The sequence below is a fragment of the Anas acuta genome, chromosome 1 (assembly GCF_963932015.1).
Source record: "Anas acuta chromosome 1, bAnaAcu1.1, whole genome shotgun sequence".
NCBI classification, from domain to species: domain Eukaryota; kingdom Metazoa; phylum Chordata; class Aves; order Anseriformes; family Anatidae; genus Anas; species Anas acuta.
In genome coordinates, this window is record NC_088979.1 from 130,114,900 (window position 1) to 130,130,428 (window position 15,529).

General features: G+C 38.9%; 1 protein-coding gene across 3 annotated transcripts in view; it reads left to right on the forward strand.

The window, feature by feature from the left end:
• Window positions 1-15,529, forward strand: part of RASSF8 (Ras association domain family member 8) — an 88,165-nt gene that overhangs the window by 11,624 nt on the left and 61,012 nt on the right. The window contains exon 2 of one of the 3 annotated variants that reach the window (XM_068655911.1): window positions 9,747-9,832. The exons of the other annotated variants lie outside the window; for them this stretch is intronic. The gene's annotated coding sequence lies outside the window, so the exon portion shown is untranslated. The remainder of the gene's footprint in view (window positions 1-9,746; window positions 9,833-15,529) is intronic. 3 annotated transcript variants of the gene reach the window in all.

A 15,529-nucleotide genomic window follows, 5' to 3' on the forward strand; every position in this document is an offset into this window, starting at 1 on the left:
TAGAGAGCGATAAGGTCGCCCCTGAGCCTCCTTTTCTCCAGGCTGAACAAGCCCAGCTCCCTCAGCCGCTCCTCGTAAGACTTGTTCTCCAGACCCCTCACCAGCTTCATCACCCTTCTCTGGACTCTCTCCAGCACCTCGATGTCCTTCTTGTAGTGAGGGGCCCAAGACTGAACACAGTACTCGAGGTGCAGCCTCACCAGAGCTGAGTACAGGGGGACAATCACTTCCCTAGCCCTGCTGGCCACACTGGCCATACAGTTTCTGTTTGTCACAAAGGCATGGTTAGCACTAATGCTCTAGATGCGATGAGGTATGTTCTTTCTGTGTTTTGCTCATGTGACTTAATTTCAGTGAAACTAAAGCCAAGCACACCTATAAAATTTGTAACAGTACTGTTTGTACTGGTAGTACTTCTCTGCTCAGGGTGATTTAACAATGTGTGAACCCAAGGCAGAGACTTGGTGTGTCTGGATTGATGACTTGTGCCTACATTTGCCTCTCTTCCCATGCAAACTTCAGGTTTTTGCTTCAATTCTCTGTTATTCCAAAATCTAAAAAATAAAAAATCTTTATTGCTTTATTTGTGTGCATATTTTTATTTAAGACTTCTATTCATAACTCCACTGATACGAAATGTAATATCTTAATCCAAAATCAACTTTCTTTGGGAACATGAAGGTATATGGTGAATCTTTACGTAAGCTTCTGCAGAATGAGTTCCCTGGGAGGAAGAATAACCTGTAGGAAGTGACTGCAACTTTTTTCTCCACCTGAACTGGGTTCACTTACCTGGACTTTGTCCTTAGTACTTGTTGATGGGAGCACAAGGATGTCTTTGCAGTCTCTTGAGTTGTTGGAAGTCCATCAGAAAAGAAGCCTGTCTTCTGACCTTTTCTGTTCCTGTTGAAGAATTGTGTGGTACCAAGTTGCCTATCCTTATGCTGTCACTTTTTGACCTGGAAAGCAGTCTGGAGAGAGGAGATGCAGTCTTGTGATCACAGGTTAATGTTCAAAGATAGATACCATGATGGCAGTTTTTTTGTGTGTGTGCCAGTATTTGTTCAATGAGTATTGAAATTCCCAACAATCTCAAATCACCTATGTTGACTTTCTTAAGCCTCCTGGGATCTACATCTGAAACAAGCCTACACACTTAACAGATTATTTTTTTTTTTTAAGGCTAAAGCATGGGTCTATTTAAGTATAGTGACAAAGTAACACATTTTTACATGCCATTTATTCTCATATGTTGCCTTTTTTGTATGTTGGTATTTATATGAGATGCTCTTAAGCTTCAGCCTTTATTGATTGGGTGTATTTGAAGAATCAGACATAAATGGTAGAGAATGAAGTAAACAGTGACTTGCTGTGAGTCTATTCAAGTCAACATCCACAAATGAATATTGTGTACAAATCACTTCTTATGTAAGCTTGCTTTTGTCTGTTTGTTTGAGTTTGTGATAACTGATTTGCATGGTATCTCAAATTAGGGAAATAAATTGACAATTCACACTACAAACAATGTGCAAATTTATTTACATGTCATTCACATGAAATTCAAGTTAATTTATTCTACTTAAAAACACTGCTTCCTGGCTGTGAGAGACCCAGTAGCTTTATTAAAATGAGTCAGAACACTAGTTGTCTTCTAAGACTAGGCTACAACTCTGCTTGTATAGATTTACCTGTGACTCACTTGTAAGTGAATATAACTTGATTAAAAATGCATTAAGCATTAATAATGGGGTGGCACTTTAAAGGCACTTTAAAGCCTTTAAAATGTTTTGAAAAACTGGAGTAACTTAATGGCTCTGAACTTAATTAAATGTAAAAGTACTTAACAAAGAAAAAGGTCAGGATTTGTCACTGGCTTGGGGCTAGGTTGATGAGTGCTTTCTGAAGTGCATCATTGTTAGGGTCAGGTGTTAGGTACGTAAAGAGTCAGAAGTTTGATTTTCTGGAGAGACTTCTCCATCTTCATTTCTTGGTGAAAGCAACATGATCTGAATCAAATGTGGTCATTGCTTTGAGCAAGAGGCTGGACTAGAGCTCTCACTGGTTCTTCCAGCCTGACAAATTCTGTGATGTTTTCTCTTTTTTTTTTTTTAAGGGGTGTTTGTACCATGCATCCTTGGTCTTAAGTGGGTTTTGGTAAAGTTTTTCACTTATCTTCATAGAATTATCTTCATAGAACATAGAACTTTGGCTGGATTAATAAAGAATCTCTCAGACTTTCTCTTCATTTTTCTGGCTAATGCAGAATGTTTATTTAAAAAGCTGGCATGGGACAAGTTGATGTGACCTTTCTGCAAATTTTAGGTAAATTCTTAGCTTTCAAGAAGCTGAATTTTTATATAGAATTTAATGGTTCTGTATTTAAATGCAGTAGACAAGCAGAAATCGTGCTTTAGGGAAACTTGCCACAGATATTATATATTAAAATACTTTAGTGCCTTTTTTAAACTAAAAAAAATCATAAACACAATAAACACTAGAGATCATAATTCAGAATGCATCAAGTATAAAGACTATCCTTTTGTTCAGGATAGTTTTACCAAAAACCGGTTTATACATTCACATGATGAAAGACATAAGGAGTGTGTGTATAATAGAAAATACGCTTTCCTGTAAGAAAGGGACAATGAGATCGGATTCATGAATGTTGTGCATGCATATTTGATTAAGGTGCATGTGGGGGTGGGAAACATACCTAGTAATAGATCCAGATTTTGAGGTGTGCTTGTTTAGATGCTGTTTCTTTTGTGAAAGGAATAAGTGTGGAAGTTCCTCCATGTATTTAGACTTCTGCAGCCTGTGTCCTAGGCAAGTTGATAATTCACAGATAATAACTGAGACTTAAAGAAACACCCTACTGCTGCCCCGCTGTGATTAAATCAGTGTTGAGCTACAGGCTTTGAAGTGGGAGCAAAAGAACAGTTTTTAATAAAGTTGGCAGTCAGGAGAAGTCCCTAATTACTGGCATAAAGGAAACATCACTCCTATTAAAAAAAAATAAAATAATAATAATAATAGAAAGGAAGACTTGGGTAACTACAGGCTGGTGAGCCTCACCTCTGTGCCTGGGAAGATTGTGGAACAGGCCCTCCTGGAAGCAATGTTAAAGCACATGTGAGACCAGGAGGTGATCTGAGACAGACAGAATGGCTTCACCAAGAGCAAATGGTGCCTGACCAATCTGGTGGCCTTTTATGATGGAGCGACTGCATCAGGTGACAAGGGAAGACCCACTGGTGGTATCTACCTGGACTTCTGTAAGTCCTTTGCCATGGTCTCACATGTCTTCTTTATTTCTAAATTGGGGAGAGATAGGCTTGAGGAGTGGGCTATTGGTGGATAGGGAATTGGCTCCATGGCCACACCCAGAGAGTCGTGCTTAATGGCCAGGTGGAGGCTGGTGACAAGTGATGTCCCTCAGGGGACTGTCTTGGGATGGGTGCTGTTGAATATCTTTATCAACCATATAGGCAGTGGGATTGAGTGCACCCTCAGCAGGTTTGCCGGTGTCACTGATGAGAACAGTACAGTCGATACAAGAGAAGGAAGGGAAGCCATCCAAAGGCACCTGGATAAGCTTGAGAAGTGGGCCCATGTGAACCCAATGCAGTTCAGCAAGGCCAAGTGCAAGGTGCTGCGTCTGGGTTGGGGCAGTTCCAGACACGAGGACAGACTGGGAGAAGAGCTCATTGAGAGCAGTCCTGTGGAGAGGACTTTGGGGTTCTGGTGGACCAAAAGCTCAGAATGAGCCAGCAGTGTGTGCTTGCACAGCCCAGAAGGCCAACTGCACCTAACAGAGGGGTGGCTAGCAGCAGGTCAAGGGAGGGGATTGTCCCCCTCTGCTCTGCCTTGTGAGGCCCCACTTGGAGTGTCGCAGCCAGCTCTGGGGCCCCCAGCACCACAGGGTGTGGGGCTGTTAGAGTGAGTCTAGAGGAGGGCCGCAAAGATCATCAGAGGGCTGCAGCACCTCTCTTGTGAAGAAAGGCAGAGAGAGACAGGGCTGTTCAGCCTGGAGAAAAGAAAGCTCTGGGAAGACTTCATTTCAAGTCCTTCTGCATAAACTTTACACAATTTGTAAAATCTGTATGGAATATGTGGATTGGTGTACCTTTCAGATGAAAACCTTATTTTCTTTCTTTAAATTAGCATTTTTTTGGCAAAAGCAATGCTAGAATAGGCTAATGGCAGTTGGGGGGGGGGGTAATTCTTCGCTGTTTTACTAATAGTTCTAATAGTTCTTTAAGTCTGGCAAATATAAGCATCACAGCATGTGTTTACTTATGTGTAAGAACCTGAATTTTAAAATCCTAAGATTCTTAATTAAGAATCGGTAAATGAAAAGTTCCCTTAAGAGAGCCTAAACTGAATCGTGGGAGGTTTAAAGGGAAATCTTAGGCTGCAGTATTTTCTGGCATCTCCTGCTGATTGTTTAGTCATATACATCTATATTTATCAATCCTAATAACTTTTCTATTTTCTAAACCAAAATGTGATAGTGATTTAGAGTCACTGCAAAGTGTCAGAATGCTTTCTTGAGGAATTGCTTTGTCATTTGGGTAAAAAGGTACGACTTGACTTAACTGCTTTCAGGCTCATGGTAGAAGCCAATAATTTAGCACCTTTATTCAGTAAATGACAATCTGTCACCTAAGGAGAAGTGGCCACAGTTGAAATCTGAGCATGGAACACATCAATGTGCACATATTTTGCTGATGCCAAAAGCACTGACCCAGTGCTAGCTGAGGTAGGCTGCAGAAGAGCTGTGTCACTACCATTTTTTTCCCCAAATAACAGTAATTGGTGCTGCGGAAAGCAGATGTGCTGTGAATGCAGGTTTTTGTATGTAATAATGAGAGAACACATGAATTGGCCTGTATCAGTATGTTACCAGAGTTGATTGAGATTTTCTTGACAAATGGGTATAGAAAAGTTAATTGTAGAAGGCCCTTTGTCTGTAGGGATGTGGTGTTCCAGTTTTTCATTTAGGATTGAATTAGGCAATACTGCTAGTACTGCAATGCTACCAGCCTTACGGTAATACCCAGGCTTATCACCAAAGCTGTTGTACAGGGAGTAAGAAGGTTTGGGATGTCAGAATTAAGTGTCTGGGACCAACAAGCCCTTATTACTGATTGTGCTGTGGAAGCAGGGCATACCACTACAACAGAATCTCTGAAAGTTAGTATCGGTTGCAAACCATAGCGTTTTTCGTATTGGAGGCAATATGCAAAGTACATATTGGTGTTGCAAGCAGGTTTTAGGTGGAGAAGGGTATTAAAAGATTTGTCAACTCTGAGTTTGTCAAATGTTTCTGTAGCCTGCCTACTTTGGCCATCTTTTATCCACTTATGTTGATGGTTTGTTGAAACAAATGGCTTTTTGATGGTGTGTTGCCTTAAAGGGATCACTTTATTAAAGTGTTTGTTAAAGTTCACTAGTCAAGCAACACCTATAAATCCTGTTGTATTTTGGTATCTTGACATAATGGAGTGTTTGTGTGCTTCTGTACATCCCTTCAAGTAGGAGAAAAAGACACTTCCATACTTTCACAGTACCTGTACATTAAAAATATCTATCATTGCATTTGGGGTGCTTTCTACCTCTATTTTTCACTTAAGAATTTGTCACTTCCTTTACACTGACGATTACCATGCACCAGTGGAACAGCATGCATTATTTCTGGTAATCTTCTTAAAAAGGCCTAGATTAAGATCTGAGCTACAGCTGTTGTAAATGGAACTCTTTTTGTTATAAAGTCTTTTAAGGTTGTTCCCTTTTGGGGGTTAATTGATTAAGATGCGTACTGAGTTGGCCTGAATTTCTCTTGCTAATTGAGTAAAATGAAACCACAGTTTACATTAAAAAAAAAAAAATCAGCAATGTGACTTCCTTGTTGGTAGAGCTGAATATTGCCTTGAGATCTGTTTGTCTGTTGGCATATGTAGAAGTATTTTATCCGCCAAGACCTGGAGATTGACATCCTACTTTACTAGGTCTGTCTGTCTCTAAATGTTGCAGAACATATGGTTAATTCAAAAAACAAGAGTATTAAAGCTGAGTAGCTAAATTTGATCTTCTAAAAACTAGGTTCCCAAAACAATCTGCTGTATTTGATGTAGCCGCTGAATTGGTCTTTTTTTTTTTCCTGATACAAAGGCAAATCTCAGTCTAGTGCCTCCGTGCAAAGAGGTTGGTGGTCGTTTCAAAATTTTTAGCTTTTCAGCAATTATCTCAGAAATTACAATTAAAGAAAAAGAAAGTTTCTTACGTATTGTAGGTCTTTGAGAAGAAAAAAGGCTTATTTCAAATCCCTTGTTTTTCTAGGCTTAGCACTGTGGTCCTGGGTTTTAAAAGCATCATGGACAAATTTCAGGACTTGGGTAAGGTTGACACCTGATGATTTTTTCTTTAACCTGCCACAATTTGCTTTCTTTTTTTTTTTTTTAATAGTTGGTGAAACGAGAAGAAAAAGCAAACTGTTGGAAGAAAGGATTATTATGTTTACAAGCAAACTATTTTCATACAAAACAGCTCTTGCTGTCAACAAGTAGTATAGATGATTTCAGACAGGTTTTATGCCAAAGAAGCGTTTAGATCATCTAATCCAACCTGCATGCCACAGACCAACGTTGTCTCTGGGCAGAGCCTAATGGTAAATGAATCCACATACATCTGTACTGTATGAAAGGGATTAAAGCATTCGTCTTCTGCATTCATCCTGTTGGAATTACTGCTTGGGAACACCATTTCATACTAACCTACTTGCCTACTTTCAAATGAAACATTCAGATGAGCAGACTGCTGCTTATCTGAGCCCGTGGGGGTTTAAATACTTGTAATTCTTCCATGAGCTGCTGGAAGTTATTGTTGCTTAGTACTCTTCAGGATTGTCTGACCTTGCAATCTGTTTTTCTGTGGTGGATTGATAAAATAGTTTTGTACATGAATTTTGGGAGATTATTTTTCACTTATCTGCTGTTATAAGATGAGCTATCATATTTTGGGGGGAATAACTTCATTGTAAATCCCTATGCATGGTGTAAAGGTAGCTTGATTATTGTATAAAAGCTAGAGAAAACAGTGAAATTATTTGTGTATGCTTCTGCCTTAATAAGTGCCTTTAAAGTTAAAATATTCAGGTTTTCAAATCTTCTTTTTGCTAATTTCTCTGATGTTTAACCCTGTGTATGAAAGGTGTTGGGCAAACAAGTGTAAACTGATTCCTTCCGTCTGTTGAATTTACACTGTTTTGCAGTAGAATTCAGCTTGCTGTGTAAGAATGTCGAATTCCAAATGTTTATACGAAAAAAATCCCCTCTGCTATAGAAGCAAGTCTGAGAGGAATTTACTTTACCTGGGTGCATTTTTAAATGCTGATCAAAATCTTGACTTCCATGGGGCATTTTTTTTTTTTTTTTGGCTTTTCTTAGGAGAAATGGTTGGGTTGATTCTTTTTAAATTCTGCTTCTTTTAAGTGGCCTCAAGACACTTTTTATTTCAGGAACCAATGGCTCTGTTGAAGTAATTGGCCATATCCTCAGACATCTGGAGGTGGCGATCTTGCGGGGCGGCAGTGTCATTTGAAGTACCACCTGCTTGTCTGCAGATCCCTGTGATTAGGACACAGAGTTAGACGTTCATACTGCAAGTTCTTGCTCTCAACTTGAAATGGCCCCTTCAAAACTGGTAAAAGAACAGTTTGAACTAGAACAACCCTGGTGAAGCCTGGAGAAAGCAATATGTTTGGGAAGAAATTGGCAGAGGCACCAAACTGTCTGAGAGCAGATGGAGTGTTGTCATCAGTTGCAAAATCAATGCAAATACTACAAAAAGAAATAAAAATTACTCTTGATCTGCTCTTGCCAAACACAAGGAATGGGAACCATAAATACCATTGGTAAATTGTCTTAGCTGTCAGTGAGCATCCTGCAGTTGTAATCAACAAGTTGGAGTTGTCCCTTGTAGTGCTGGGCAGCAGCTGTTGCAGAAGCATTGGATTAGCAGTGATAAAATGAACCTTTTCCAGTTCTTGCCTAAGGACAGGATCTTTACAGTTTAGAAATCTCTCACTTCTCTTGCTGAGTTATTCTGGCTCTCTGGTGGGGTGTTTTAACAATGAAAATGAGATTTTCAATGGTTCTCTTGTGCTTGTTTCAGGGAAATACTTCCCTGTTTTAGTAGGGTTCAGAGTTGGGCTGTAAAGCAGTTACTTTGTACATATCAACATCGTGTAACTAGTAACCTTTCTGCCCTGGGAAATGCAGTTTTGGAATATTGTCATGTTTAGTAAATGTATCTGGCTGGCTGCCACTCAGTTGACCCCTATGGTGCACAGTTTGTGAGGGGATGGCCACCTCTAACTGAAAAGCAGCAGTCATGGGGCAGGATGCGTTACTAGATCACTACTGTCTATGGCAGATGTCCCTAATCCTTGGTTCCCAGGTACACAACTGTTGGGGCAGAGACTGTAAGATGGAGAGTGGTTTGGTTTTAAATTCTGAAATCTGTTTGTACTGATCCAAGCTCCGTTTCCATGGCAACAGGAAGTTTAGTGCTCTCACTTACCAACTTCAGCTGCTGGCTGGCTGTGGGGAGAGTAAAATGTTCCCTTACGCTAACCCCTGCAAAATCAGGAGTTGTGTTGGTGTATTAGCACTGCATTTTTTATGGAGACAGAAATAACGAGAATTATTCCATGCGTTTTGTTTGAGAAACACTTAACTTTAACTGCTTACAGATGAGATATAAATGTTCAGAGTTCATGACAGGTTACCAAATTGTTAAATTGTCATGTTCGTAATGGCAATGTAATGCATAAGATCACAGATTCTTTCCCGATTTTGGGGGGCAGGAGGTGGCTGGTGGTGTTCATTATGGTGTAGTTTTACAGGTTGTGAAACAAACTTGGTGCTTGCTGCAACTAGAATATAAGTCTGACCTCTGCATGCTTTCCCTCCAGTTCTTTATTGGCTGACTGCAGTAATGCAGGTGTCCTCCCTTGCTTTGCCCCAGCCCTGGAATATATCAGTTACAGCAGCAACTTACACCTAAAAACATCGTGAATCTGCACTCTGAGTGAGCCAAGGGCTAAAGTGGATCACCTTCTTATGAGAATTTTCTAAGGTCTGTTTGTGCTTTTGCCAACAACGGGGAGATCCCAGGCATGGTCTGCATGGAGTTCATACTGGCAGAAGGGCTGTGCTGACCCCAGGGGAAAGCAGGTGAAGGCCAAACCTTCTAGAAGAAGCCCTAAAGAAGCTGATGGCTCTCCTGGGTTCTAAGTGGAATGAGGTTTATTCAGAAGACCATGGAGAACATGAAGTGTGTACTGCTAAGCTGTGTTCAAGATGAGAGCTGATAGGAGAAACTACCGATCCTTTGGTTGATAAGTTTCTCTATTGTGAGAAACTAGCTCTTCTGATCTGGAAGCATTGGCTGGTTAAACAAAACTTTTTTTTTTTTCTAATGATTTTGGCATTCTTATCAGTATTCCACTTAAAGCTGTTTCAGGGAGCATTGTAATTGCTCCAATTACTATTTGAAAGCACTTCTGTATTTCTGTAACTTGTACCATTCACTTTCATGTACAAGATCTTGACACAGCAGAAGGGTATTAAGCGTATGGGGAAACCACGTTATACTAGAGACTTGTAGCCAGAAGTGTCGTGGCTGATTCTGTCTTTGGTGTAGTATGGGGTCGAAAAAATAATATATATGTATCTCCGCAGGCTATTAACTCTGAGTTATTTGGATCCTGATTCTGCATGAAGAACAGCATCACCAGAAATGCTGATGCCAGCTGAGCTTCCAACAGGTGCACTAAACTTCTCATCTTCTAGTTCTCTTCTCTGTGGGCAGGTATTTCAAGCTTAACATATTTAGCCATCAGTTGGTCAGGGCGGGTGACCTTCTGTATAGGTTGTATAGTCTATGAATGCAGCTGGAATGCAGGCTATCCTGGATAGATATGAGTAGAAACAAAATTTTAAGAGTTTGTTTTTTAAGAGTCTGGTTTTTGTACTTTTATTTAAAGAAGCATCAGTTCATGTTTTTTTTCTTTAATAATCCTGAGGTCAGTAAACTAGTAAACTAAGTCTTGGGAGGGAAAAGGGAAAATTGGTTAATTTGGAGATGTTCTTATTTCATGAGCTGAAGTCTCCTGGAGCAGTGTTTCCCTGCCTAGATCCCCTTTTTAATTCCAGATCCAACATATTTGTTTGTTTAGGTGCAATATACCATGCTTATGGGGACTTATGTGTATTTCACCTAGGCAATCTGTTTTGGGAACATGGAACACCACTGCTGTGATAGTCCTGTCTGTTGTGTCGGGTAGGAGGTTCCAGGTTTGCTCTGGAAAATGGAGGACTCTTCCTCTGCTGCACTGGCAGGAATTCAGTTGGAATTTGCCAGTGTAAAACTAAAGATTGAACAGGAGCTGGTAGCAGAACAGATGACGTGTATTTTTCTTAGAACATAAATACAGCAGTGGGGAAGGAAAAGCCCAAAGTAACCATAATTGAATAATTGTATCACTTAAGTGTAGCCAGGAAATCTTGTTTGTGTGTATTAAGTAGAACTATGTCGACATTTTTCAAATGTGAGACAAAATAATTATTCAGCAATTACTGCTTTTTTTCTGTTCCAGCAGTCAGTAAGTCTATAAGCTAAAGACAAATTTTAAGAAGGTACATGTATAATGTACATCTTTTCTGGAGGAATATACTCTCAAACTACCTGCAGTTAAATGTAGAAACACTAAGTAATCCAAGCAATGGAGATTCTAATCTTCTTTAAAATGCTACTTCAAGAGTTGGTCTCGCACATACTATTCCTTCCCTCTTGCAGGTGTTTTTTATCGTGTGTGTATTTAAACGAATCTTGAGGTCTGAAAACATCGAGAAAACTTGTATGTAACTTCTCTTCCTGTGTAATGGATGTTATTTAATAGGACAAGCCAGTATATGTGTGTGCACTGTCAGGCAATTAGTTGCTGCTTATCTGAGTGAGGAGCTTATTCAGCCACTTGTTTTATCCCGAAGTATTCAGTTCTTTTGTGTTTGACTTTTCTCAGTTTTCCTAAGGTCCTAAGTTTTCTCCCTGTAATATGTCTAGGCAACATAATCAGTTTTCTGGTGCTATTAGTCACTTCTTTATATCTGTAAATAGCTATCTCTTCCATTCAGAATCTAAGAGGTAAGATTCTCATTCACGTCATTCTTGGATGTAATTTACTTACAAGTAGTCACACTACTTACATTATGCTACTTATTTTTAGAACGGTCTAGGAGCTGTAATTGAATTACTAAGTAGAGTGATCCGATCCATTATCTAGCACATAGTACTGGTCAAATGGCTTTTAATGGCATTAAAATATAACCTTGTTAGTACTAAGATTATACCTGTTTTCCCCAGAATCAGAGTTTGTCAAGAATGACAAGCACAGAAAAAATTATCATTGTCCCATAATCTTGTACTGTTACACATATGAATATAAAGGAAAGCTCTCAAGCTGCTCTGGGGCTTAAATATTTAGCTGTTCCACCTTTAATGTAGGTAGGTGCTTGTACTTGACTATAATGCTGTTTTGTGTGGGGACTTAGTGTGCTATTCTATCAGTACAAGTGGGTGAAATTAAAAAGCTCTTAAGTATCTCTTAAACATATGCAAGTATAGTAGCGGCAGACATGCAGTTATATTTCCTTTCAGAAAAGGACTACTTCCAACTCATTCTGAAGGGGTCAGACTCCTTTTACTGGTGAGGGTGACATCAGTTTATCCATACCTTGGATTAAAAAAACTGTTTCTGTCTTGGTGACTTAGCTTTAAATCTTATGCTTGAGACATATGCAAACCATAAAACCATGAAGTGAAAACAACTTTTGGTCAACTTTTCCACTAATATGCATAAGAAAACAATTCTGAAGTTCTTAGAACAGTAATTGTGGTTGGTTTATGAACATACTTGATAAATTTATGGATTCCCACCCATCCCTTGGAGACAACACACACTTTTCTATATGTAGTTCCAGACTTATTTGGGGCAATATATATTTAATTCATGTCATTGGCTAAGATTGTGATTTGGGCACAACCTATGTGCCCAATATTATACTTCCGTTTATGTTCCTCTTCTGTATCTGTATTGCAGTTTGCCTTGTGGGGTTCTCTATATTTGTTTTCATATGATGCAGCAGGTCGAGGGCCAGCAAATGTTGATTCTGTACTTTCAAGGAAGAACTTATTTGATATCTATCTGATGTAAGCAATGAACTGAATTGTGTGTGGATTACTTCTTTCTGCTGCAAATGGAAATAAAATGTTTAATCTCTCTCCACTTTATACAGTAACAACTAAAATAAGGTTTTAAGCCTGGATGAATGATGATGATCAGGGCTTGGTTCTGTAATGAAAATTTAAAATTGCCTTGAAAACATCTTACTATGCCGTGCTCCTGATTTGCAGCTTACCCAATAAGCCATTTGGCTACAAGGTACCAATAGTCACGCCTTTATTTTTAAGATGTCCAGCATTTTGTTTGGAAGAATACTGTACTCTATTTCTACATGCAGCACAGCTTGTTGCATTTAGCTTTAATAATTTATTCATTATTTTCTTTCTCCTTCAAGTCATTTTAAGATTTCCTAGAAGGTATTCCAAAATGCAATAACTATGGGGAGGGATATATGTGCTTGTCAAAGACAGCTCATTTGTACAGCCTTGAAGGCTCACTGTGTCTGCTGTCTGTGAAGGGCAGCTCCAAGTTAAGAATGAACTGTTTTGCACTTTCAGCAGCTGTGGAGATCTGTCCAGACACTTGAGGGCACTAGGACTGGGGTGTTTTGGTGACAATAAACAGTTCTGTTGTCCAGTTTGGTCCAGATTCACCTCCGAGTAAGAGAACAGCAGCACTTTCCTTTATCTTCCAATTTCTAGGACTTACTCCAGAACATTGCAGGGTTCTGGAATTTATTTATTTATTTATTCAGGGAGGTTTTGAAGGTATGTATTATTGCTGCAATTTTAAATGAGAATACATTTTCTATTATATGAGGAAGTTTCAGAACTCTTCAGTCTAATTTCTGTGTTTCTTCTTGGATAAAAAAAAAAATACTCAAGAGATGTCTTTTGCAGATATGTTGTTTTATTTTGGTGCATTGACTTCCAACTCTAAACGATGGAATGAAAGCAAGTATTTGCAAGTGCAATGAGAGTGTGGATATGTCTCATCTCTCAGGTTACCCTGTGAGGCGGCTGCCTATACCTCAGACTTCATGTATGGCAAACCTGCAGCTGTGAATCAAGGTCTTTCCTAGGACATAACATGCTCCAATATTGAATATTGTAGAGAGCTTGTGCAGATGTACAAATTAAATTAATTGTTCAGCTGTGTGATATCCAATGTCTGATATACTCTTATAGTCAAGTGACAGCAGTTAGTTTTATTGTGATCTTGTGATTTGTCTGTGATCTAAACCAATTTCAATTAATGTTGGGCAGAAGTCAAGCTTGAAACAGAATAATTTTTGGCAGGATTGCCACCAGCTTGCTAGCACTGGCACTGCTAGTGCAAAATCAAAATAATTGTTGATCTGTTAATGGCAAACTGCCAAGGAAATGCTGATTCTGATTTCAGTCCATTTCAAAAAAAAATACATTTATTAACAGTTATTTATGAACACTGCAGTGACGATAGCATGGGAGACTTCACTGTAAAAATGGATTTACATTTGTTTTCAAGAATCAGAAATTAAGAATGTATGTTTTTTTGTGTGAATATGATAACTTAGTGAAATGTCTTACTAGTATCGTCTCTTTTTTTCTGTTATAAAAGTTATTTTGGAGGTGACCGAGCCAATGTTTGTGTCTGTTAGCCTAAAAATATTTTATGTAACAAAGAAATAATTGTTTGATGTTGCCTGGTCATGTTTTACAAAATCTAATAATCACTCTTATATAGGGAATTATGTCCTATGCAAATTAAGTGTTTTCCTACATCAAGTTAGTCTCAAGAGGATTTATTGCAAGAAGGACAGATGATTGGGGTAGAGAAACAAGACTTGTATTTTTAAATGAAAAAAAAAAAAAAAACACAAGAGGAATGTCCTTTCTAAAATGTATCTGAGAAAAATCAGAGTGAATAGTAAGGTTGTCTATCAATGCCAGTGGTGTTCGATATTTCTTCTACAGTTACACATCAAATATAAATCATTTTTGTGGCTCCTTATATTTGTCACTTAAACTACCTCTTCTAAAGAACCTAACGACTTAAATTTTCATCCCTTCTCTGGAATTTGTTTTAAATAAAAAATGCCATGTTTCATGGTGCTCTTGGCTGGGCTGGCTGCAGGCAGCCCTGTTTGCCTTCTAGTGGGGAAGGCATGGTTGGCATGAGCATGCACCTAGTGTGTGGCAGGGATTGGGCTCTTCATCTGTTTTGTTTAAGACCTAGGAGACTTCAGAAACATCCCTTTGTCCCGTTACTGGGAGAATTGTTTCAGGTTGTATAATGCTTTGCTCAGCGAACTTGCCAGCTCTAGCCAGGAGTGCGTCACTTCCATGCTGACATTGGTGGTGTCTGATGCCACCGTGCTCTTGCATCTGCCTGTTGAATGCTAGGCTGAAAAAAAGCTAGTTTTTGCCTTCTGCAAAATGCTACCAGCGCAGCTGAGTGGGGAGATAACTCAATTTTTGAAGTAACATGTTCTCTATATGCTACATATTGTCTCTTCTTTTTTTGTGTGTGTGTGCATAGTTGTTTTTTGTTCTGTGTTGTTAAAGGTGTGTATCATCTACTAAAGTTTCTATCAATTCTAGAATTCTGTTACTTACACAAAGGGAAGACTTGCTCCTCAAAATGCTGGCAAGAGATTGTGCTTTAAGTAGTGAATGCAGTAGCGTGGGTTTGAAAGCCAGTGGTCTTCCATTGTTTTGATAGTTGACTGCATTGAATCAATTTTCTAGTTCTTTTCCAAGAATTACTTGCTTTCCTGTGATTATCCAGTATGTATAGAATTATTTGAAATCCATTTACCATTCTCCCTCTTTCTTGCAGCCGTGCCTACCTCACAGATCTGGACTAACACTAAAACAATTAGATAAAGTGTTCTTGAAATAAACTTGGCAAAGGAAGCTAGTGCTGACCTAGACTGTTGAACTTCAGGAAAAGATGTCTTTTTACATCAAATGATACATGTTGGCGGCAACTTAAAAGTGCTTCTGCCCCCCAGTGTTATCCATGCTTTCTTTAGCATAGAGCATCTACTCAGGAAGGCAAGATTATTAAGTAGTATTGCTACCCTTGTAGCTGGTCTGCAGAATATGACTCAAAAAATTATCTAATTAGCAATACTTTCAGTTGGACTTTGATACTAGAAATACAGAGAAGTCTTAACTGATGTTGTTGGTGTCATTACAGAAATCCACCTTTCAATCCACAATGTAGCATTGTTTACTTAGCTGTAATCAATTGGATGAAAGAACAATTTTTTTTGTGCTTTTTGTCTGTAAAGAG